Source organism: Heterocephalus glaber, unplaced genomic scaffold (genome assembly GCF_053883595.1).
Source record: "Heterocephalus glaber isolate CG9 unplaced genomic scaffold, H.glaber_assembly_v1.0 deba00001428, whole genome shotgun sequence".
Taxonomy (NCBI): Eukaryota; Metazoa; Chordata; class Mammalia; order Rodentia; family Bathyergidae; genus Heterocephalus; species Heterocephalus glaber.
This window is the reverse complement of record NW_028258293.1, coordinates 21369891-21397785: the sequence shown is the minus strand read 5'-3', so window position 1 is coordinate 21397785 and position 27895 is coordinate 21369891. Positions and strand designations below refer to the sequence as shown.

Here is a 27895-nt window from a genome sequence, read left to right as displayed (position 1 = left end):
TAAAGACTAGGCAGAGCTAAGTTCCTTTTCTGGAAGCTTTAGGTGAGAACCTATTTCCTTGCTGGATTCTCTACAACTAGAAAATGTTCTCCAATTTTAAGGACTCATGTGATTATACTGAACCCACCCAAAGGTAATCCAGAAAATTCTCCCCATCTCAATATTTTTAACTTTAATCAGTTGTACAACATCTTTTTTGTGCAACATGTACAAGTTCTAGGGATTAGGGCCTGAACATCTTTTGGGGTTCCATTACTCTGCTTACAATAAGCTCCTTCAAGACTTTCACTGTATCATTTTCCCTGATACATTTGTCAATATGATTTACCCATGTCCATAATTTTATTTTAAAATATATATAAATATATTTTTTACATATAAACTTAATAAATAATACATACACACCTACACAGTTATGCACTCCATAAAAAAGAAAGTTTGCCCAATAATGGACCATATATACAATGATGGTCCCATAAGATTATAAAGGAACTTAAAATTTCCTATTGCCTAATAGCATATATCAAAGCAATTGTAACATCATAGCACAATTCTTTGCTCAGGTGTTTGTGGAGACTGTGATATAAACAAATCTACTGCATTGCCAGTCATAAAAAATATAGCACATATATGTACAGTACATAATAATATTTGATAATAAATCACCATGTCACTGATTTACGTACTTACTCTTTTACATTTTTTGTCATTACCGTATATTCCTTTTACTTTAAAAAACAAAAAGTTAACTACAAAGCAGTATGCCATATTACACCAGCAGCACATCCACACATCTCTTGTTTGCCATGTCTCTAGACTGTATCAAGAAGTTATGTCAAGTGATTGAGCTACTTATATCATGTAGGTTTGTGAAATTACACTCTATGATGTTAACACAATGACAAAATGCATTTCTCAGAATGCTCCTCCCAACATTAAGGTACACATGACTGTACATATAAGTATAAATACATGTATATGTATACCTTAATTATTCCTCTCTTCTTGGATTATTCTGCCTGAACTTTTTCAGTATATCCATTCCTGTGGTAGCCACAGGATATGTTATACAATGAATTATACTTCAAATTTCCAACTCAAATTATGAACTTGTCTTAAATGACAAGGTACTTATCTCAAGTTTTGCCCATAGACCATCAAAATATTAAGAAAAAAGCAAGCATTCAATAAATCTTCCACCTTACATAGTTTCAGGGGTCTGCTATACAGACTATGTGAGGCTGTTTGTCTTGAAGTCTTGCCAGAAGAAGGAGCCTTGACTGAGCAAAACTGAGCCAAACTCCCTCTCACTAGCTCTCTGCCCTTGAAAAGGGCTGTGTTCTATTCTACTTGCAGACTGCCTAAGTTCAAATCCTGTCTACTTATTAAGTTTGTTATCTTAATATATTTAAATCTAGTTCGGTGCTTTAGTTTCCTCATCAGTAATTTGGAGATAACAGAGCATCTCCCAAATGGCTATGATGGGGAGCAAATGAATTAATGCATATAAAATGCTTAGAGTAGTTCTCAATAAATTATAAAAATTCAATATACATTATGGGCAGATGAAAGGGGAAATAAGTCTAACTCATGACCATACCCCTTACATTATGCCCTAGAAAAGATTCTTTAATGAGTCTTGTGTTGAAAGTAAAGGAGAGGAAGAAATAGTGCATGTCCACATCAATCCCATTTAACTTTCTGAATACTAAATAATGGATGGGATACTCTTAACACACTCCTGATGAAAAATCTCTATATCCACATAAGCCAAATGAGAAATGCCTTGGATAAATAAACCCCTTCTTTTTTTAATATACAGTGACAATTGAGAAAAATATTATAATTCTTTTTTTGGGGGGGGTACCGGGGATCGAACTCAGGACCTTGCGCTTGTGAGGCAGGTGGCAGAACCACTGAGCTAAATCCCCAGCCCGAGAAAAATATTATAATTCTATGAGAATTTAATAAGTACTTATACTATGAAATTCATCTTTTTACCATTATCATTAATACATTGTACAAATTAATGAGCTTCACTGTGATATTTCCATATATGCTCACATCATGCATTGCATATGTCCATCCACTCTCCTTCTACCTTTAACCCTTGTCCCATCCGAGCACCTTTCCCAGTCCCTCTTAATTTCTATCCCCTTTCTTCTTATACTTCCTTATCTCTAGTACCCATTATTCCATTCCATACTTCTACAAGGTTGACTTATTGGTTTCCATGAATAAGTAAGAACTGGTGATATTGCCTTTCTGTATCTGGCTTGTTTCATGCAGCATAATGATCTCCAGATCCATCTATGGTGCTGTAAATGATGTGACTTCATTCTTCTGTGTGGCTGAATAGTAGTCCATTCTGTAAATATACCATGTTTTCTTTACCCATTTATTTACTGATGGGCATCTGGGTTGATCCCATATTTTGATGAAATTGATCTTTGAATAAATTAGACTCCTATCACAAGGATCTTTCCATCAAGTTGACTATCTCTCAAACATTTTTTACCTGATCCACAATAATAAATGCAAATCTGCTCTATGCCCCAATATTTCATGAAAAAAATGTAATATACTGTACATTGCACTCTTGTTTATTCTATTCCCTTTTTCAAAATTCATGTTAAAACATTTCTGACCTCACTAAATTGATTTTACTTCCCAGCAATGGTCATGGTCCAAAGTTTGACCAAAGTACTGTTGAAAAATATCAATCTGGATATATGACCAATTAACTCCAAAATAAAGGAAAATTAAGTATTTAAGAGAAGTTGATATCATGGGAACATAGATCATGTGAATAATTTTAACTGTAGCATCCAGGGTCCACTCTATATAACTATGGACATGAATGGAAATTCAACCAATAAAATTAAAATTGGGTCTCTCTAGCCTAAGTGGAAGACAAGCTACTAAAATATGTGATACACAGAGTATTGGCAAAGGTTAGTTATAAACTTAGTAGTTAAAGAAAGCTTCATAGTTACCTGATTTGTGGCTTAGATGCTATCATTTATATTGTACTTGTCACTTGTCCCTCTTGGATGAGCAATCAACCCATACGATCCTAATGCCCAGTCACTAAAACCACTAACTGTCTAAATTGGTTTCCTCTGCCTTTGTTGATTTCCAGGGCTCCCAAGTGGTGCTGCAGTTTGCAGTTTTGTCCCAAGTTTGGCACACAATTTCCCCATTTTTCCAACACTACATGACACTCATAAACATAATCAAAACTTGCTCAAAATCTGATTTAAATGGTTTAGGGGTAAAAGGAGAACTACTATTACACATATGCATGTTTCATCTGCATTTAATACATAAAGTACTGTCTAATTCATTAATGTTATCAAACCCAGATCTTACCATACCCACTGACCTCACCAGAGAAAAGAAAAAATCAAGCATCTAAAGATTTTGAGATCCACAGATAAATAAGCTACTAAGAATTTATCTATCTATTCTATGTACTATATACTATATTTTTATTGTATCTAGAAAATAATTTTGCTTTAATAGGACAGTCCATATAACAACAAAAAAACTTACCATGGTAAATTTGTGGAACCATTACTAAAGTCATTTTATTATTATCACAATAGCATAACATCTATTTATCCCTCTTGCTGCACCCCTTCCAGCACAAAATTCAGTGGTCTATTTGCTTTTGCCACTCTCTTATGTGTTTGAGAATAGGCTTCTGCTTGGATGTTTGTCATAAACTGGCTGCATGGGATGGGGAGGGCCCCTCTGGAACAAGTAGGGCACCTTGACAGCCCATATGCCACAAAACTAGTTGGGAATAGCAGTAACTCCAACTGCACAGAAAGAAACAAATACTAAAACTCTCTGGAGTGAATATAGCCCTGGGGTATATAAAAAACCATTGACTGAACTAACCCAGTGGGAAAGGCAGGGCAAGGCTCAGCATTCATACAGCACCTTGGAGAGAAAATATAACTGATGCCAGGTGTGACTACTACCTCTCCCCTAAAGTTGGTTCAAACACCTTAGCACAGAGGAATCTGGGGGACTCATTTCTCTTTTCTGTTCTTTGATTCTTTTACTTTCTTTCATTTTCTTTCCTTGTTGTTTTTGTTGTTATTTTCCTCTTATTTGTATTTACTTTTTTATTCTTTAATTGGATTTTTTATCTCCTCCTCCTTTCTCCTATCTTCCTTTTGTTAATACTGTTTCTTATTCCACTTTTTCCTTCTCATCCTATTTTTATTATTACTTTGTTATTACTTTTAACCTTTACGAATTTTTGCCCTTTAGTTTATATTATAACTGTCCCTTTCTTTTCTATTGTTAATGGTAGTATAGTTGTTACTTTTAATTGGTTTTTGCTGTATGCACAAATATTGACATAAAAACACAAGAAAAAAACACAAGAAATAGAAAAAAACAAGGAAACATGACTCCTCCAAATGTCCGTAACTCATCAGTAACTAATTGCAAAGATATAAAAATAGATGAAATGCTGGACAAAGAATTCAAAAGATTACTTTTTTAAATGATCAGTGACTTCCAAAGGATACAAATAGGGGCCAGGGATTTAGCTCAGTGGTTCCACTGCTTGTCTCACAAGCGCAAGGTCCTGAGTTTGATCTCCAGTACCAAAAATAAAAAAGGATACAAATAAACAGCTGGCTAAATTAAGGAAGACAATGCAGGCTATGAAAGAGCAGTCCAACACAGAAAGAGTTTGAGAAGCATCCAAACAGAAATTTTGGAAATAGAAAACTCAATAAGTCACATCAAACTTGGTGGAAAGCCTTCCCAACAGACTGGATCAAGGAGAAGACAAAATTTCAGGGCTTGAAAACAAAGTTGAGGAATTATCACACTCAATAGTAAAAAACTGAAATTAAGAACAAAACATCCAAGAACTCTGAAACACAGTTAAAAGATAAAACTTAAAGATATTTTTGTTTAAAACAAGGTGCTGAGGTACAGACTAAAGGCATATAAAATTTATTCAGTTAAATTATATTAAAAATTTCCTAAATCTTGGGAAATATATGGACATCTAAGTATAGGAGGCATTTAAAACCCTAAACAGGCATGACCAGAAAAGAACTGCCCATATTATATTATAGTTACAATGCCAAAAACAAAGAAAGGATATTGGCAGCTGCAAAAGAAAAATGCCACTTCACTTACAAAGGAAAACCCATTAGAATAACTACAGATTTTTCAACAGAAACTCTAAAGGCCAGAAAGGCATGAAAGGATGTATTTCAATCCCTGAAAGAAAATAATTGCTAACCTAGATTATTATATCCAGTAAAGCTATCCTTCAGAAACAAAGGAGAACTGAAGACCTTCTAAGATAAGCATGAAATAAAGGAATTAATGACCACTAAGCCAGGACTGCAAAAGATAAAGAACCCTACACAAAGAAGAATAGATAAGTACACGAAAATAATATTCCTTGCAAATGAAATCAAAAAGCAAGGAGTATCTATACTAATATCTAACAAAGCAGACTTCAAAACAGCCTGAAAATTACAAGGAAGGCCACTGCATATTAGTAAAGGGGGATAATCCACTAAGAAGATATAGCACTAAGCTATACCACTAAGAAGATATAGTTTTACAAATTAACACACCCAATTTCATAAAACAACCACTATTTGATATAAAAGGACACACAGGCCCCAATACAATAATAGTGAGTGACTTCAGTATTCCTTTCTTACCCATACATAGTTCATCCAGATGAGAAGAATCAATAAAGAAACATCAGTTAAACTACAACATAGATCAAAAGGACTTAACAGACATCTATAGAACATTCTACCCAACAACTGCAGAATACACATTCTTTTCAGCAGCTTGTAGAACTTTCTCCAAAACAGATCACATCTTATGCTATAAGGCAGGTCTTAACAAATACAAAAAATAGAAATAATTTCCTGTACCTTATCAGATAATAATGGAACAAAGATAGAAATCAATAGCAAGAGAAACTACAGAAAATATACAAATTAAGATGCATGAAGATTGAAAACATTCACTTTTGAATTATCATTTTGTCATTGAAGAAATCAAGAGTGAATTTTTAAAAATCTTAGGCTCAAATGAAATTAAAAACACAACATACCAGAATCTCTAGGACACAGGAAAGGCAGTTCAAAGAGGGAGGTTTATAGCTATGAGTACCCACATAAAAAAATCATATCTCAAATAAATAACCAAATGATATATCTGAAGGTCTTAGAAAAATAAGAACAAACTAACCTCACATCCTCAAACCCAGTAGAAGGAAAAAAAACAGAGCTTAAAAAGAACAATACAAAAGATCAATGAAAAAAGAAAAGTTTGAAACAATAAACAAGATTGATACATTCTTAGCCAAACTAACTCAAAGAAACTGAGAAGAGAACTAAACCAATACAACTAGGAGTGTAAAAAGGGATGTTACAACAGATATCACTAAAATCCAGAGGATAATTACAGACTATTTTGAAAACTTATATCCAATAAATGAGAATCTAGATGAAAAAGATAAAATTTTAGACACATATGACTGATCACCAAATGAACCAGGAGTTTATAAAAAGCTAAACAGATCAAATAAAAGCAATGAGACTGAAGCAGTATAAAAAGTCCCCCAAGAAAGAAAAGCCCAGGACTAGATAGATTTGCTGAATTTTACGAAACCTTTAAAGAAGATCTAACACTAAAAAAACTTAAAACCCTAGAGGAAAACTCAAGAATAATTACTTGGAGGATGCCAGACTCAGAATTAAAAAGCAGACTGCATCCTCCTGGCCCCAACACAAGCAAGCAGGTCCATGCCAGAGCTTGCAGGCCTGCACTAGATGTGCAGTGATCCTCCCTTGAGATGAGCAAACAGACGCATGCAGAATGTGTGGTGACCCTCACATCCAAGCAAACAGGCCCACACCAGATGCTGGCACGGCCCTTTGACACAAGAGCAAGACTATCCATCAACTCCAAGCCTGCTCTACATTTTGCTTCCCTTGGTCATGGGCAGCAGAGGATCAACAGACTTGATCCTAGATAAGAACAACATACAGGGAGAAAAGCGAGCAACCGGACCCCAATCCTATTGGTATTAAGTCCAACAGTCCACTTGGATCGCCACAGTGTAGCATACATCCAGCAGAGACCAGAGGCCTCACATTCCCCATCTACCAATGGGACCAGGGACACACCTTGGCTTGAATGGTAACTACAGTCTGGAATGAACAGACAGAGGGGCCTCTGGTACAGGGAGGGTACACCAAAAACCCACAGGCCCTAAGGTTAAGTGGGAAAAATCATGATCGGCTAAATCCCAGGACTGTGGATCTTGGAAAAAAATGACTCATTCAAAACACAGGAATTTTATTTTTACTCAATTTTTTCTTTGATTTGTCTATTTTTTATTATTTCTGTCTTTCCTTCATTGGTACTTGAGGGGTTGGGATTTTTTCCTCCCCCATTTTTCTTTTTCTGCTTTTACTTTCTCTCCTTATCTCTTTTCCCCTTTTGACTTTGTTCTGTTCCTTCATATCTTTGTCTTATAACCTGTATTTTGCTCTCTGTTTATCTTTTGTCATCTTTTTCTTGTTCATGCTTTCCTGCAACTTTTATCACTATTAATTTCCTTTTACTCCTCAACAGGACCCCCATCTCACTCTGATCTTTTTTTTTTTTTTTTCTTTTTTGATACCGGGGATCAAACTTGGGTCCCTGCACTTGCATAGCAGGCAATGAAATCACTGAGCTAAATCCCCGGCTCTCTCACTTTTCTCAATTTTGCTTTTTGCGTTTTGCAGTTCCACACTCCCTCTACCTTTACTAATATAACTATTAAGGGTGATGAATCTCTAGACAGCTAGTTAAATTTGCACCATTTCTATTGAATGTTGTTCTATTGTTAGTAGCAGTACAGTTGTTCTATTTCGTAAATATTTTACTGTAGGTCAATAGTAGATCAATATTTGGTTTGGCTTAGTGTTCATACTATAATGATGTTGCTTTAATCTGCATTTATCTAATTTGCCCCACTTTTTATTTTTAATTTTGAGACAGGGTCTCAGTGAATCACAAAATTGTTCAAACTGAGCTCAAACTTGTGATCCACCTGCCTCAGTTTCCCAAAGTGCTGGTTTTACAGGCATGTGACCTTATGCCCAACTTATTCTATAACTTTTTATATGTAGCAATGTTATTTTTATGATTCAAAATGAAATCAAACACTTTAAACTGCATTTGGGCCATAAAAATATACTGAAATAAAATTGGGATAAAGTTTAAACATTTTTCAATAGGTCTGGAGAACTAATAATGAATATGCTTTAATGATCCCATAATCTTCAATTATTATTAAGTAATAATATTTCAGATATTGTCCTCAACATAAATAAATATATAAGAATTCTAGGCCAGGGATTTAGCTCAGTGGTTTGGCCGCCTGCTGTGCAAGTGCAAGGACCTGAGTTCAATCCCCGGTACAAAAAAAAAAAAAAAGAAGAATTCTAACATATAAAATGGAAATTATATAAAATGATCAAACAAGCTGTTTATAAGGGATTAAATGTGTACATACTTCCTTCTGCATCAACTATTATTACAAATAAAGTTTCAGATTAAATTGCAGGTCTTCTTTCTTCTAAGTAGATAATGCTCACAGATAAGACAAAATAATTAAGTTCACAATAAAACAGTTTTTAGATTCTCTTATTTCTACTGATTATTAAAGTTCACCTTACTACTTACGCTTTTCTCTGAAGCTCAGAGAAATTCACATACCCATATATAATTTCTTCATATTTCATATTTATTGGGCATTAATTTATGTAATAATCTGTGTTTGGCCATGTGGGAAAAGGATAAGGATACAAAAATATCAGCTATTATCTTTATTGAATGTAATCAAAGGTAGAATTTGATAAATACACAGGGAACACAAAATGCTACTGACTCTCCCAGAAGGGAAAGATGATTTACAGAAAGGTAAAAAGGAAAAGTTCACAAAAGATAGTGGCATTTGACTTAATCTTGAAGAGGGGTATGGCTTTAACTGGCAGAAGCTGAAGGGAAAAGCATTTCTGGAACACATACTGAGAGTAATAAGGCGAGAACACTTATGGAGATAGCCAAATGTTCAGAATTTTGTCCAAAGTTCACTTTTTATGAGCTCCTTAAACCTGTAATTGTTATTTTTTAATAACTTTAACACATAAAATACTCACTAAATATTTAAGCCTAGTCTCTCCACCTGACCCTACTCTCATTCTTAGGTACTTTCCTATATTCTGATTCAAAATTTTTTCTTGCACAAGTTTGTTCCCTCAGAGTCAGTATGACTTCACTAAGTAAGTGTCAAACCACTTTCAGTCTGTGACTAAATTTGTCTGTGGCCTGCCTTGGGTATACCACCATCTATTTCCTTATTTTTCTTTCTTTTTACTGTGTCTCATAACTTTGCATTATGTTTAATGTACTCAGCATCCCCAAATTTAGGAATAAGTTGCTTTTCACATCATATTTTTCAAGAACCTACAATTATACCCCAAACTGGGAAAAAATTAAACACATGACAGAATTCACATATTTATACATTCCTTAATTCTTTAAGTGATAATTGATCCTTAGTTATAAGGAGCAGCTTTATGAATAATAGGTATTAGTTGCTAATATATACTATTTTCTTTTGCCACTTTTTTGCCACTTACCCAACACTATTTATCAAAGTGAGCAAGGAGTCCTATGCATAATGGAGAGTCAGTGGGACTAACAATCCTAGAGCTCATCAAAGAAGCCAAAACTTGGTGGCTTTATCCTGCCCACCCAACACCTGATTCCTCTTTATCAGTACAGTACAGTTAACTCTACCTACTAAAACCCCTTATAATTGTGCATATATGTATTCTTACATCTAAATGCTGACTGATACCTCAAGAAGCTTTCTCTCTCTACATATTTCATTGGTAGCCAAAATAAGGAATTATTCGTGAGTACTGTCTTTATCTATAGTGCTACTAATACTGCTACATTAACCAAAAGTAGAACTATAGTTCTGACTATAGATTCCAAATATATCCAGTGCTATAACCCTCTATAATGGTTGTACACATAAGTTATCCCCTCAAAATCCTTATAACATTATCAATTTACTTATTTTTCCCCTTGCAATCAAGGTTGCTTTTTAAAATCAAAGGTACTCATGATTTTTAAATGTTTTAGTTATGGTACTCTTAATTTTTGATTAATTACTATAACCACTGCTTATATATGTTTCTAACTTTTAAAAATTCATTTCAGTTCAATGGTAGATTAAATCATCTTTCAAAGTTTGCCTGGAAGCCTAGTCACCATGAATAAAACTTTTCTATAGAGGAAAAATCTGAGTTTTAAAAAATTAGACTATAACTAATTTATAGATTCTGTTTAGAAATGTGGAATTGCCTCTAAAGAAATAATGACCTCATGACTTAGAGGCAAAAAAAGAAAAGAGAAGAGCAAAAGGCCTGGATTTTTTTTTTGAAATATCAAATTCAATGAAGAAGATCACAAACTTGGAAGTCGTTTTGTAGAGGCAGAATAAAGAAGAAAGTATAACTGAAGTGCACATCACATTGGCATAAATGCTATAAAATGACCAAAAGACCATGGTGAAAGGAATTAATTCAGCCTAAGGATATTATAATATTTCACAAAGAAAGTGACATTTGGATAGTGTACCACTGGGTAATTCAAACCAACCAGTCTGCTGCGGATAACTAAAAAGTTTAGACCAAAAAAAAAAAAAAGAAAAGTGTTTGAAGGCATCAAAGAGCTAACATAAAAGGGCAGAATCACCAGGCTAAAACGGGGAAAAGAATGGCAATTCAGGGAAGAGAGTGTTTGCCAATTCCGGAGGAAACAAGTAACAGAGTGAATGAGACGTTTCTGATAGCATCCTGTAGTTATGAGTCTGAAAATCAGAGTCTAAAGCCCCACTACACTGAGGTAGAACTCTGAAGGATTCACAACATACAGCAATAGACATCAAATCCTCTCAGTCACTAAAATTGATCCTGAACTATTTATGTCCCCAGGTGTTAACAGAAATAAATATCTTTCTTTGAAGGAAGATTACATCATTCTGGACCTCAGATTGTTTCTACAAAGAACTTTGCAAATATAATTTCTGGCACACAATTTAATTTTTTTAAAAAAGACATGTGAGTAGATAAGTAAACATGAATAAAACCAGGAACATAAACTCACCACCTGAGGCTACAGACATTAAAGCTATCAACATAGATTTTAAATCAAGAAGACAAAAACAAGAACATTTTGGCAGAAAACTGGGAACTATTTTTAAAAAGGAACTCAAGACCTGTAAAAATCCAATGATGAAAATTAAAAACTATTTTTAAAAAGAAAGAAAATTTAATGCTGGTGGGGCTGTGGGGAAAGAGGAACCCTGCTCCACTGCTGGTGGGAGTGTAGACTGGTGCAACCACTGTGGAAATCAGTATGGAGATACCTCAAAGAACTAGGACTGGAAGTCCCATTTGACTCCGCTATTCCACTGCTGGGGATCTTCCCCAAAGAATTAAAAGAATCATACCACAGTGATATATGTGTGCCCATGTTCATATCAGTGCAGTTTCTAATAGCTAAAGCTTGGAAACAGCCCAAATGCCCATCAACTGGAGACTGGATCAAGAAAATGTGGTTTTTTTTATAAAATGGAGTACTACTCAGCCATAAAAAATGAGAAATTAGAGACATTTATAGCTAAGTGGATGCACATTGAGGCAATACTCTTAAGTGAAATAAATAGGACACACATGTGTAAATACCGAATAGTTTCTCTGGTGTGAGAAACTGAAAGTGTAAATAAGGACTAAATGTATAATAGGTCATGTGAAATAGGAAGAAAAGGGGCAAAGGGGAAGGAAGTGGGAGGGCTAGGGGAAAGGATAGAAGGGAATGGGATTAATATGAGAAAATGGAAAAATAGGAACAAAATCTTTGTAAATAGGGAGGACTGGAGGGGTTGAAGGGAGGGCTGGGCAAGGGTGAAAAATAAGAACCAAGAGAGACTATGTAAAGGTGCAAATTTCCAATGATGAATGTCATTATATTGTATACCTAAAATGTACCAATGATTAGAATGAATAATCGATAATGTAAAATAGGAATAAAAGGTCCAAAGGGGTAGGGGTAATGGGAGGGGCAGGGGAAAGAAATGAAGGGAAAGGAAAAATGCTGAGAAATGGAAAAAATGGAAATAAAGTCTTTATAATTAGGGAAGTGTGGAGGGCATGAAGGGAGGGCTAGGAATGGGGGATAAATAAGAACCAAGATGCATTATATAAAGGTACAATTCCCAATGAGAATCTAATTGTGTTGTATACCTACAATGTACCAATAAAAGAGTTTAATACAAAAAAAAGAAAGAAAATTTAAAACTAAAGGAATGGGTATTATAGCACATCAAACTATGCTGAGCTGAGAACTCAGAAAAACAAAAAACAAGCAAAAAAATGCATCCAGATTGAATCAAGGAGAAAACAATGGGTATTTAAAAGAATTTAAGAGACACATGGAATACACAAAATTGACAAACTCTTACCTAAACTAAGAAAAGAATACTAAAATAAAATCAGAAATAAAAGACAAATATATAACTGAAATAAAAAGAATCATAAGAGATTACTAGGAACAACTAATATGCCAACAAACTGGATAACCTGGATGAAATGGAACAATTCTTAAATACAATCTACCAAGAATAAATCATGAAGAAATAAAAAGTCAAAACATTTATAACTAATACGGAGACTGAATCACTAATCAAAATTCCCTCAATGAAGAAAAGCTCAAGGCCAAAGGCTTCACTAGTGAATTATACCAACCATTAGAGAATTAATCCCAATATCTTTCAAACTTTTCCCAAAAAATGAAGAGAAGGGAAACTTCCAAATTCATTTTATGAATTCAACATTGATCGGATACCAAAGCCAGACAAAGACACTACAAGAAAAAAAAAACTATTGGCCAATATCCCTGATGAAAATAGATGCCAAAATCCTCTACAAAATACTATCAAAATGAATTCAACATCACATTAAAAGAGTCACACAGGCCTGGGGATGTAGCTCAGTGACAGAGTATTTTCCTAGCATGCAATCCCCAGTACTGAAAAAAACAAAAATATGCCAGCAAAGGAAATCACCAACAGAATGAAGATACAACCCACAGAATGGGAAAAATTTTGCCATCTACTTTTCAAAGGACTAATATCTAGAATATCTAAAGAACTAAAAAATTAGACACCCCAGCTTTACAGACCCAGTTAAAAATGGGCATCTGAAATGAATACACATTTCTTCGATGAAGATTAAATATATATGGCCAATAAATACATTAAAAATGTTCAACATCACTGGTCATTTGAGAAATGCAAATTAAAATAACACTGACAATTCCATCTCACTCCAGAAAGAGTTCCGTCTCACTGCAGAAAGAATGGCTACCATCAAGAAATCAACAAATAAATTCTGGAGAGGCTATGGGGAGGAAAGAACTCCTCTCCATTGCTGGTGGGACTGTAAACTGATACAACCACTATGGAAATTAGTATGGAGAATTCTCAAAAAACTAAAACTAGAGGTTCCATTTGACCCAGCTATTCCCCTTCTAGGTATCTTCCCAAAAGAGTTTTAAAAATTATACCACAGTGATGTGTGCATATCCACATTTATAGCAGTGCAGGGCCGGGGATTTAGCTCAGTGGTTTCGCCACCTGCTGCACATTTACAGCGGTGCAATTCATAATAGCTAAATTTTAGAAACAGCCTATTTATCCATCAACTGATGAATGGATAAAGAAAATGTTTTATTAATACACAATGAAATAGTACTCTACCATAAAGAAGGATAAACTTGAGTCATTTGTAGGAAAATGGATGGACCTCAAGATCATAATGTTAAGTGAAGTAACTCCAGACACACAAGCTTAAATATCACATGGTTTCTCTTATATAGACACCTTAATATATATAAATTTCAAAATAAAAGACAGATAACAGGAACAAGGAGAGGGAGAGAAAAAAAGGTATTTGTAATCCAATACTGACAATGTATCTCAACATGGTAAAGCCCATAAATGAAAAGACCAGTGGTGAAAAACTGAAAGCTTTTCCTCTAAGATTCAGAAAAAGGCAAGATACCCATTCTCACTACTTCTATTTGCCATAGTTTTGTGATGGTTAATCTTGACTGTCAACTTGACTGGCCTTGAGAAATGCCTAGGAAATTAACAAAGCACATGTCTAAGTATGTCTGGGTAGGTCATGAGTGTTTGACATTGGGGATTATATTTGGTCCCTGGTCTCCTCCTCTCAGGCTATATTCCCCTGTGCTCTGCTTCCTGGCTGCCAAGAGGTAGCCATATCCATTTTTTCACCATATCCTTCTGCCATGATGTTCCTGCCTCAGAGCCAGTCAACCATGGACTGAAACCTCTGAGACTGTGATCCAAAATAAACTCTTCCTTCTTTAAATTGTATTTGTCAGATATTATGTCCCATAAATGGAAAAGTAATAGATATGGAAGTCCTAAACACAATTAGGTGAAAAAAAGAAATAAAAGGCATCAAAATTGGAAGGAAAAAGTATAAATGTCCCTACTCACAAACAGTATAATAGAGAAAAATACATCCTAAAATCTACACACACACACACACACACACACACACACACACACACAGACATAATGTTCAAAACTAATAAATGAGGGGCCAGGGATTTAGCTCAGTGGTTCCAGCACCTGCCTTGCAAACACAAGGTCCCAAGTTCGAGGTCCAGTAACAACGACAACAACAAAACTCAAAACTAATCAATGAATTCAGTAAAGTTGCAGAACACAAAGCCAACATATAAAAATCAATACATTTCCATATACCTTAGCACTGAATTACCTGAAAAGGAAATTAAGGAAACCATCTCATTTACAATAGAATCTAAAATAAATAAAATCCCAGGAATGAGCATGACCAAAATGCTTTGATAAAAAGAAAATTAAAACTGAAATTTAAAATTCTCAAGAAGACAGTGAAGAAGAACATGTCTTAGCAAACTGATGGGGCACAATGAGATGGGGCTGTACAGAGAGGAAACCTTATAGTTTCCAAAGCATTTTTTACAAAGGAAGAAAGATAAAAAAGGAAATTAACTTAGTACTTACCTTTAGCATGTAGAAAAGAATAATACACAGAAAGTAGAAAGAAAAAAATGAATAAAAGTAAAGCTTTTAGCAATTAAACTAAAATACCTGAAACAGTAAAATGAACAAATCTAAAAACTGATTCTTTAAAATGGTTGAACCTCCCTCAACTCTGACTAAAGAAAACTGAGAGGAAGATAAATAAAAGATTAAACAGCATGAAAGAAGTCATAAGTGCAGATAGGAAAGACATTATGACAATCATAAAACAATACTACTTGCAATTTGGGGTCCCAGTTACAATTGCTGCATAACACTTAGCGGCTTAAGACAACAATTATTATGTCCACAGATTTCACAGGTCAGGAACTTGGGCTCATCTAGGCTAGGGTCTTTCATGTAATTGCACTGAGATGACAAAGGGGTGGCAGTTATCTGAAAGTCAAGTCAGGTAGCTTGTCCAAGATGGCTCACTCAACTGGCTGGCCATAAATGTTGCTATCGACAGAGAAACTTCTATGTACCCTCTCCAACACGGTGAAGTCAGAGAAATCAGACTTTTTAAATGGCAGCAGACTTCCCCAGAGTAAGCATTCCCTGAATGAGGTCAAAGCTGCATGACCTTTTCTGAACTAGACTTGGAAATTACATAGCATCACTTCTGCCATATTCTATTAGTTGAATCATAAGCCTGCCTAGATTCAGAGGGTAGACATGAACCCACATCTTGATACCAGTATCAAAATGTGCAAAAATGTTTACCAACCTTATTACAGATACAAATTTGAAGTTTAGAAGAAATAATTTTCTAGCGAAATCTAAATTCTAAAATATAAAGCAATAAAAGATAGCAGACAAATAGATGGATCAAATGTCATAGAAGAGATAGGAAAAGTGATTAAAGATAAAATAAATGCACTGAGTAGCTGCACTGCTGAGTTCTATGTAATATCCAAAGGGTGAAAAAAGTGCAATATTATTAAAATCAGGGGCTCTCAAACTTTAGCGAGCATCAGAATCACCTTATCAGCTAGTAAACAGAGTTCTAGGCCCCACCCCCAGATTCTGACAATTTTAAAGTGTAGACCAAGGATGTGCGTTCCTAACAAGCATAAAGATGATGCTGATAACACTGTCCACAGAATTGAGTAGCAGTCATTTAAACCAAGGGTTAGCAAACTATGCCCCAGTGGCTAAACCTGGCGGTCACCTATTTTTACCAACCAAGTTTTACTGGAATACACCCATGTTCATTCATTTACAGCCTGTCTATGTTCACTTTTGCACTAAAAAGGCAGAAGTAGAGATACAATTAGCCTGTATGGCCCACAAAACCTAAATCAATAGCACTGGACATTTTACCGAGAAAAGTTTGCCACCACGTGCCAAAACCACTACCTTATTCTACCTCATATTTTTCCTCTTCCCAACTTCAGCAGGCTTTTGGGATATTCTACTAATATTCTAATGGTTGAAGTACAAAATTAATACAATAAACAGCTTTCATTTCATATGCTACTTGCATTCAGCAACAACTTGGATTACTATTCATGAAGTGTAACACTAATTTTGTCATAAAGGTGCATAAACATGGGTGTCTCACACTCACATTTATTCTTTAGAATATTTCTATTTATGAATTATCAATTTTAATTTTGAGCTTTATTATATTAATCAATGAGTACTTAACAGGAAAAAAAATCAAAAAAATAAAGTACTGTAACTTTAATATTTATTGTTTATAAAAAAGCATCAAAATTTTCAACATTGACTTTTTTGTGTGTACAAAGTCTGAAAAAGAACAACAGAAATAAATTCCTATATGAACTACAATGAAAATACCAATAATACTCTACCAAAAAAATCTTTACTTCAATTATCACACCTAAGACAATCTTCACACATGATGCAACAGCAAATCCCATGCACATGTATTACTTACACTGACAGCACATGTGTTTTCCTTTCCTGGCCTTTTTGTAGGACATACTTGACATATCACTGATCTCCCTGTTTTTATTATGTTATACAATGTGTAGTTGACAGAACATAAAAAAATCAATAAAATAAAGTATAAAATTCCTAATTTTATTGTGTGTTTAGAATAAACATCAACATGTTCATATCAGCTGTGTACTTGCTCACAAAACCTAACAGATAACATCCGAAATAAAAACTTATGTGAACTAAAATGTAAACACAAACAGAAGTCTACCATGGAAATAATCTTTGCTTCAACTGTCACACCCAAGGCAGGCTTCACACCTGACAACTGCATGTTCTGTGCACATGTCTCACTTACAGACAGCACATGTACTTAGCTTTCCTTTCCCATGTGTCAAGCCATTCTTGTCATTTCTCTTCTCTTCCTACTATGATGTAGAATGTGTACTTATCAGTAAAATAAGATATCAATAAAATAAAATACCAAATGCGTAATGAATTCTTTGAATAGACATCAACATTTTCATATCATCAGTTTACTTGCTTACAAAACCTAAGAGATAACATCAGATATAAAAACTTATGTGAACTACAATGAAAGTACCAATAGAACTCTACAAGACCAATAATCTTTGCTTCAATTGTCACACTTAAGGTAGTCTTTACACATTAATATTGCATTTTCCATACACAAGTATCACTTACACTGATAACACATATATTTTGTTCTCCTGTCCCTTCTTGTAGGGCATAGTTGATATCTTTTTCGTTTTCTTGTTATTGTAGTAGGTCTTCGGGATGCTGTGCTTGCCTGTTCACTTTTCAACTCACTAAAATTGTTTTAGATAGTTCCCTGTAAATGATCTGCTGTAAATGATCTCTTATGAGTTCTAGTCCCAATTCTCTTAGAAAATTTCTCGGTGGTATTTTGTACTTGTTATTTTCTTTGTAAACTATCAAACTATTTATGCCACACATGTTTAGGATTGAGTAAAATGCACATGTTTAGGATTGCCCAATGCTTTGTGTTTTGAGTGACATCACAGTTACTGCATAACTCATCAACATCTACCCTGCCTTTGGTTTCACTGTAGAAAGTTTCCATCTCAGGCTTCTGTTTTGTTGAGGTTTCCCTATCAATATTTCCATCATGGTGCAATGTTGACATCAGCAACACCAGTTTGTTTTTCTTTGCCATATATGAGGTCAATGTAAATCTTTCTGAAATCCAAAGTTTATATTATACAATTCTTTGTTTTGAAATTGCAACATTTCATTTGGAATTTCTGCTTTGTTCCTGTGTACAGTTCCTGTGCTGGTCAACTTGTGCTCTGTTAGCAATGTCACATCAATTGGAAACTGATAAACCAATTGTCGAATGTCACATTCCAATTTGTTTGAGAGGTGGGAGCAATGTCTAACGTTCACAACATCATTTGGCTTGTTACTATATGAATAATAACCTGATGTCTGAGTTCCAGGATAAATTTCTAAACTGAAGGCATAAGTCTTTGGATCTACAAGGGCATAGATTTTTATGCCATATTTTGACCCATCACTTTTCCACAAGTCTTTTACATTCCTTCAATTACCATGAAAAATCCCTGCTAAGTACAGCAGCCCTATGAATGCTTTCAGTTCAGCTAGTGAGATGTCATAATAAATACATTTTTAATATGGCTAGTGGTGCATACAGAATGTTTTAGTTGTACTTCAGCCTTTATGTACTTTACAGCATCTTGTAGCATATCGTCTGTTATAATTTCCAACATTGAATGGCAATGCTGGCATTCTGCCCAATATGTTTCACCCCTGCCAAGACCTTCACTATATGTTTGGACCTAGTTTTAACATTGGATCATTTCATTTGGTTGCATGACCATTTTGCAACATTTTGACTCATCAAATATGTAGTCACATTGCTGTTTTCTTTGTCCTCTGAATCAAGGAGGTCAGCATTTCCTGTATCTATATTTGTCAATTCTTGCTTCATTTCACTGTCATGGGAACTTGGCCAATGTCAAAGTCATCATCATCATACATCCACACCACTCTTCTGCTATAAAAACACATATTTTATCATAATGAATCATCTTCATCATCCATGTATGAATAATCTTATGATTCACTTTTGACCTCCTCCAAAACTTGCAAATCTAGTTTTTCTTACGTCACTGTACTGAATTGGGCTACTTCTACAAAAAAAATCAAAAGAAAAAAATTTTAAAAACAAATCCTACCAGAGATTTAGCTCAGTGACACTGTGCCTGGCTGGCAAGCGCAAGATTCTGAGTTCGATCCCTGGTACAAAACAAAACAAAACAAAACAAAATCCTAGAGTGGTATGGGTGTATCACACCCTCTGTGATGCTCAGGTAAACATAACACAAAACATGTTAGGTGGACCATAATGTGGGTGCATATCCTGGTTTGACACTTTTGCACACATGTACACACCTTGCTGTTTGTCATACCAAGTGGGTAAACACAAAGGCTGCTTTCTGTGTCCCTTGGGGAAAGGTACTGAGACACACAGCTGGCTATTATTACACTATAGTAAAAATTTACAGTAGAAAAGTAAGGGATAGGTTTTTGAAACCCAGTGTTATGCTCTGGGAGTAAATGATGTGAGACTGCCCAAGCTCAAAGGGAAAGAATGTTGCAATAGATTAAAGATGTCTACCATGAGCATGCCAAGGGGTAACTTGCAGCATGTCTGCTGTGTATTTTCTGAGCCCAACTGTAAAATATGCAAGATTTAAAATTCTTTTCAAAAAACTGTTGGATAACTGCAACAAAATATAGATGTAATGCACCAATTTTTAACTGCACCATTAACACTAGATCAGCTTTTGTTCCAATGGCTGTGGAAGTTATTGTAATAATATGCAAATATTTCACATTCATAAAAATGTAGAGAAAATAAAACCATTTTATGATTTTATTGGAGTGTAATATAGACCAATTTTGTCATGTTTGTACACAGATTTCTAAGATTGATGTCTGCTCTTGAAAGAATACTAATAACATTTCAAATGCTATAAGCCTGTATTTTATCAGTTGAAAATGTCCCATTATTAAGACATCTTTCAACGATCCTAACTCTAAACTTTGGGAGTGTTTTTTGCACATAAACACTATTTTCCCATGATGTTAGTTTCAAAATAGTGGCCCAGAACACATCAACAACAGAAATTATATTTTAAGATTTGCATATTTATGTTATTATTTAGAAGAAAAAATGTTGTTTTAGGCAAAAGAAAAATTGCACAAGAAAATTTATGTATATGCTTGTAGTTCTAGACAGAAGAAAAATTGTAGAGAAAAGTTTTCCATGGGGGTAAAAAACAGTTAAATACAGAACCCAGTAGAGCAGGAATCAAGCAGCAGGGCTGCCACTGAGAGCACTGGTAGTGCCACAGAACTAGCCACAGAGAATGGTCCCAGAAGAATAAGGGTCAGCCAGGCATAGCCATACATGTGTCTCTCACATGAACAGCCTGGCACATAGAAAGAACTCAATATTTATGGAAGGAAAGATGAGCATGAAAGCTGAAGGGAGGACAGCTGAAGGGAGGAAAGCAGTTCACAACAAAAAGCCAGCGTTTTCTAAGTGAATCCAACAAAGCTGTGGCTCCAGTCTAACTATAGATAGTGTTTGTACAGAACAGTTGGGAAAGGTGCCTGGCAATAAATGATGTTCTCCACGAGAAATTGAGGTGGCTGGGGAATCAGCCTGAAATTGCTAAGGGAACAACTTGCTAAGAAATGGGGCAGCCCTGCAAAAGACGTGATAGTTCATGACACATCAGAAATAGGTAGTTGTTTCTCCCAGTCCCATATGCACTGACCCTAAATATTATAAAGACAACTAAATACCCAGGAAGAATGAAGGATATATGAGACTTTTAACCATGATATACAAGAGGAAATTGTATTTATTTCATGATTTTATTTATTTATAGTTTTATTTATTACATAGCTTCTCTGGTAATCCTGTATTAATAATGCTGAGTAAGAGGAAGGGAGAAAGGGCAGAATATCTGCTGTGCAGTTGATGATATTTGTCCAAGCATGCTGGGTGAAATATATCAGCAAAGCAAGATAATTCTAAATTTTATCTAGTATAAAAACTTTTAGAACTAAGAAGTCCATGTTTATGACTACCAACTGTGAATCTCCTGAAAAATATGCAAAAAATGTGTATGTAAGTACTTTTCTCAGAAGAGAACCCAGTAATTTTATCAGAATCCCAAACATGTTCAAAATACACTCCCACCCCCAAAATATTAAGAATAACACTACAGTGTTTCAAAAATTATTGGTCACTTGTAAGGCACATGTTTTAAAATTAAATAGAACAGAAAGTATAAGAGTGTAACACTGGTCATAAAAGCATTATTTCTTCAAACTTGCTTCAGTGTGTGTGTGTGTGTGTGTGTGTCAGTGTGTGTGTGTCTGTGTGTAGCAAGGTATATTTTTCATAATAAAGTCTAAGAAGTCACTGCTCTAAGGCATGAAAATGGTTATATTCAGTGGATTGCCAAGAATTCAACTTTGTAACATTTAAATCATCATCCATTGAAAACAATTAGGCCATCTGTGATTCGAGTGGACATTACAGTATTTCGTTTTGAGTGGCCACTCCTCTTCCCTTGTTTGGCTCCCAGAATACTCCATTAGGACAAACTACCTGACACAAGAAAAAAGATGTACAGAGACTAATGCACAGGGATTTTTTCCCTAGAGCCCCCAGAAAAAGAGCTTAGATTCCTCACCAGGCCACCGTCACTATTTGACACAGAGTTCTGATGGAATTTTATTGCCTGGTTTTTAAATGGAAAAGATAGGTCAGGATACCTCAACATTTTAGGAAAGACTCAAAAATGAAAGACAACAAAAAAATCAGGAAAAAGAAATCAGCACAGAGAGGCAGCCAGGTACAGAACTATGCATGTATTTAAAATATCTTCTGACAGTTAAAAGATGATGTCATATCTAAGAAATGAGAAGCTACAACAATAAAAAATTCAGAAATAAGAAAGAAACCCTAAAACATTCATATATTTTAATTGACATTTAAAATTGTACACATTTATGGAGTGGTAAGTGATATTTTATTTTATTTTTCCCCCCGGCCCTATAAAGTAACATTTTAAACAACATGCTTCATGTTTTTTTTTTCTTAAATTCTTTTATTGGTACATTTTAGGTATACAACACAATTACATTTCTCATTGCGAACTTGTACCTTTACATGATGCATCTTGGTTCTTATTTTTCTCCCATTCCTAGCACTCCCTTCACCCCCTCCACCCTTCCCTATTTACAAAGACTTTATTTCCATTTTTTCCATTTCTCAGCATTTTTCCTTTCCCTTCTTTCCTTTCCCCTGTCCCTCCCACTACCCCTACCCCTTTGGACCTTTTCTTCCTATTTTGCATTATCGATTATTCATTCTAATCATTGGTACATTTTAGGTATACAATATAATGACATTCATCATTGGAAATTTGCACCTTTATATAATCTCTCTTGGTTCTTATTTTTCACTCTTGCCCAGCCCTCCCTTCAACCCCTCCATTGCTCCCTATTTACAAAGATTTTGTTCCTATTTTTCCATTTTCTCATATTAATTCCATTCCCTTCTTTCCTTTCCCCTACCCCTCCCATTTCTCCCTCCCCTTTGCCCCTTTTCTTCCTATTTCACATTACCTATTATACATTTTAGTCCTTATTTACACTTTCAGTTTCTCACACCAGAGAAACGTGATATTTTAATACATGTGTACATTTTGTAATGTTCAAAACAGAATAAGCATATCTGTCTCCCCATTTATCATTTATGATAAAAACATTCAAAATCGTTTCTTTTAGTTGCTTTGAAATATACAATACATTACCACTTTCTATAGCTACCCTAGTGGCAACAGAAGACATGTAGGTAGTTCTCCCATCTAACTGCAATGAACGATTAAAATTTAAAAACAAAAGACTAAACAAAAAATTAGGAGATAATTTCAGAAATGTCTTGGAAAATTGTTCAAATGATACAAAGATGGAAAAAGGGAGTGAACAGATGAGAAAATTTAAAAGAATTGGTCCAGAAGGTCTAATATTTGTATAACAGGAGTCAAAGAAAAAAATAGAGAAAATGAAAAAAGGAAGCATACAGATAAACCTTCCTAGGAGTGAGGAACATGAATTTCCAAAATGAAAGAACTCATAGATTTCACAGCAAACTTAATGAAAAGGATGTACATCAATAATCACTGCATAATTTAAGAATACTAAGAAGAGGAAAATGGCGTCCTCCTCGCAGAACAGGACTTCTGCAGCGCAGCACCTGAGAAAAATGAATTTCGCAGCCAGAAACCAAAGCCAGAGAACCGAGCACATTAATGCCACCCTGGACCTGATTGAGGGCAACATGACTGTTTGTACTACAAAGAAGACTTTTGATCCATACATCATCATCAGGGCCAGAGATCTAATAAAACTGTTGCATGTGACATCATTAAAATAGATTCTTTAGTAAGAAATAAAGAAAGATTTGTAAAAAGAAGACAACGACTTAGTGGTCCCAAAGGATCTACTCTGAAGGCATTTTAACTCTTAACAAACTGTTAGATTATGGTTCAGGGAAACACAGTTTCAGCCATTGGATCTTTTAGTAGCTTAAAAGAGGTTCGAAAAGTAGTTCTAGATACCATGAAGAATATTCATCTAATTTATAATATCAAAACCTTAAGGATTAAACAAGAGTTGGCAAAAGATTCTGAATTATGATCATAAAGTTGGGAAATATTTTTGCCACAGTTCACACACAAAAATGTGAATAAAAGCAAAGAATCAAAGAAGAAAACTGTTAAGAAAGAGTATACACCATTCCCACCACCACAGCCAGAAAGTCAGGATGACAAAGAATTGGCTAGTGGTGAATACTTTTTGAAGGCAAATCAGAAGAAGCGACAGTAAATGGAAGCAATAAAGGCTAAACAAGCAGAAGCTCTCAGTAAGAGACAAGAGGAAAGAAATAAAGCATTTATTCCACCTAAAGAAAAGCCAGTCGCAAAACCTAAGGAAGTGTCTACTGAAACTAAAATTGATGTGGCTACCATCAAGAAAAAGGTTAAGAAAGCAAAGAGTAAGAAACTTGGAGCCCTTACAACTTAAGAAGTTATTAAGCTTAAACTGGAAGCAGATGAAAAGAAAAAGAAGAAAAACAAGTAACATTAAAATACCAGACCTTGAACTGTTAATTTATGAATCTACCTCCTTTTGTAAAGGATTTTGAGAAACAGGGCATTAGTTGTCCTATAATATTCTGATCACTTTTTTCTGAGTTTCAGTTGTTTTGTTCATAAAATAGTACTTTTTATAAATATAAATTATTCTATTTTTCATGTGTGTTCTGAGAAATTTTGTGCTACAAAGTAGTACACATGTCATGTATATTGTATAACCAGTTCCAGGCAAGTTTTACTGACACATGATTTTAGGAATAACTTTTTACTTTTTAGTTTTAAGATGTGCATGTAACTATTGTAATTTTGCATTAAATCCAAAGAATGTCTGAGCTGTTGGTTAGTCTTTAAATATGCTACCCCAGCATTTGGTTTTAAGAAAAATAAATGCAAAATTTTCAGTGGAAAAAAAAAAGAGAATACTAAGAAGAAAGTTTGGTGAAGGAACTTCACAATGTAGGGATCAGGTTGATACCACCTAAATCCACTGATCAATACTAACTACACTAAAAGTAAAACAAGCAGACACAAACACATGCTCAAGATATGATGCAAGAGGAAATACACAGTATCAACTACTATTATTTAGCTATTAAACTAGAATTTAATCAATCCTAAGTCTAAATGCTGGTAAGCTTTTTATGGGTTTTTTTGGCTAAAATTTCATTTAGTACCTCTTTATATTTTATATTTCTCTGTTGACATATTGTGATTTTTTTCTTTTGTCTCAAGTGTATTCATAGCTTGCTGAGCTTTTCTATCATTGTTGACTTAAAATTCTTATCAGATAATTCTGATATCTGTGTTATCCCAGTGTTGGTGTCTGTACCATCTTTTATCATTCAAGTTGAGAGTCTCCTGGTTCTTGGTATAATGAGTGATTTTTTTATTGTATACTGCTAGATTAAAATTTAAAAATCTGGATATGCAAATGGTGAATTAAGGGTAGTTTTCTTGAGATTGAAATATATATATAATAACAAAGCTAATTCTTAAATATTGTTTACTATATGGCAGGCAGTATAATGAGTATTTTATACATATTCACCTATTTAATACTTACAACAACCTTATGAAGTAACCACTATAATTATCTGCATTTTACAAATGAGAAAACTAATGTTTAAGTAACTTACCAATGTCACACCACTAGCAAATGATAAAACTAAAACATGAATTCAAATAATCTGCCTCCAAAGTCCATGCTTTTGAAATCATTATGCCATAATGCCCTTAATAATTTATTGCTGTATTTTTATTTGTGTAAACATGTCATTTCCCTAGGCAGAAATGGGAACAATAGATGATGAATCTTGTCATTTTAGTAGTTATAAGTATAATAACTGTGGAATATTTTATTGCTACAAACTAAAATAAAAACCCAAAAGCAGGATATTTTCTAGAAACATAAAGCACTCAGGATAATAAGCAATTTCACATGAATTTTGCATAGTGTCCCAACCTGACAAAATGTATTCGCTCCTGTACTATTGTCTGATGCCTGACAAATTATTGTTGAACGAACAAATGAATGAATGCACACATATATGCCTGTCTCTACAGACTTTTAAAAAGGAGCTGGATGTCAACTCCTCTTAAAAGAGGCTAAAAAGGGAAAGAATATAGAAATATAATCTAAAAGGGAAAGAATATAGAAATATAATCTCCTAACAGGAAGAATACCTAAAAGTCAGAGGTCAGGAACTTTTCTGATGAAAATTATAGGCCCATGAACCACTGCTGTCTACCCCATTAACCATTCTGACAACAGAATGGCATCTAAAAACTAAGAGAAAAGTTTCCAGAAATCCTGAAGATATAAACTGGGGTGTGTAAGTTTAAGACTTGTCTAGACTCTTCTTCCCTTAATATGCAACCACATCCAAGAAACATCAAATCCAGTAGACATATTTTACTATTGCTTGACTTGGAAATTTTACAGAAAAGGCCTTTTGGGATAAAAATCATTAATGACCTTCTGAACAAATAAAATTTTAGATATTTTTAAGATGTAAATCTAGGCAAAAATTAAGATTCACCAAGCCCACATCAGAGAGACTGACACTGCTATCAAGCCCAATCCCCCCAGGGCTCAGTGGCAATCTTTGGAAACTGTGCTGTATCTCAAAAGCTGTTCTCTCAGCGGAGATGATAGATCTCTCTTGCCCTGCCTGGTCTGATGAGGCAATGAGTAATCATTTGGGAGACAGAATGTGAATGAATAATATGGTAAGGCCAACATGGAGATTATAATCTGACCTGGAGACTCTGCAACCAAATTCACACCAGAAACAGGTTATATTCTGCAAATAGGTGGGAATGTTTTCATTTTTAGCAAGAAGCAAAAGAGCACCCCAAAACATTAATAGTAATAAGAGTAAACTACTCAATATTTTTGCATTGCGAAAGGATAGCAAAAGTTTTGGAGAATATGCCTATAATTACTTCTTTATGTTAAAGAGTGCCCTTTAGCAACACATGGAATAATTATTTGGTATTAAGAAGCATGCAATCTACGTGGCATTGAACTAACATTAATATGGTGAGGTTAAAATATGTCCTTATAGCTAACTCATAATTAAAATAATGTACAAATAAAGACTAATATAAATTTAAGCTTTTATAGATTAACAAATAATATTTGATGCATCATCCTTCTATGAGCTACAAACTAAAGAAAAGATCTCATGATCAATTTAGGTTCTAAATATTTTACAATAGAAAACAGGAAAAGTAATTAAAGGCCCCTAAAGAATTCAGTTCAGTTATTCTATCTTCAAGATATGAATTGAATTATCTCAATTACTTGAGAAATCTTTACATTTTCAATGAGCAGACTATTTTAAAACTGACCTAATTTACTAATGAAAGAACAAGAGGCTTTTCATCTCTCCTTTTCTACAGAGGGTTTAAAAAAATAGCTCTCATTTTTTTAATCAGTGCTACAATAAAGTTTTATATTTCCTGTTTTATCTGCTGAAGCAAGATAACTCAGTAGCTATTGTGCAGGTAGATTTTCATTTCACCCAGACCATAGTTTTATACAAAAGTAAATTTCCTAACTTCAGAGAGCTTAACAACTACTCCTAATCAGAAATTCTCTAGGCAATGCAAAGAAAAAAAAGCAATGAAAGAAATTTTGTTCAAGTATAGTATGAACAACTCCTTATTAAATATCTTTTCTCACCAACTCCAGTGTACTAAGTATTTTCATGCATATCTTTATATCACTGTATATTTTGAAATAAAAAATGTCCTAAGTCAGTTGCCATTTTACTTTTCATCTGTTTCAAATGTTTCACAACTAAAGTCTGTGATATTCCAAGCTCCTCCAAAAGACTTAAATAGTATTAAAACACTTCTTTCAATTTAAAGGGCAAAATATCTGGAAAATTAAGGTCACAATGTTAGAGTGTCTAATGGAGTATGGATTTCTGGTTGAAGTACTTCAACCAGAAATCCTAGCAATCTTAAATCTGTCTCTCCTGGATATAATAAGTTTTAAAGCTTTGAA

The 27895-nt window shown here is 34.3% G+C and overlaps 1 protein-coding gene and 1 pseudogene across 9 annotated transcripts in view; one reads left to right on the top strand and one right to left on the bottom strand.

Annotated features, from left to right (window-relative positions):
- Positions 1-27895, bottom strand: part of Stk33 (serine/threonine kinase 33) — a 214655-nt gene that overhangs the window by 126268 nt on the left and 60492 nt on the right. The gene's annotated exons all lie outside the window — the stretch shown is intronic.
- On the top strand, positions 23439-24547 carry LOC101702659 (KRR1 small subunit processome component homolog pseudogene; annotated as a pseudogene).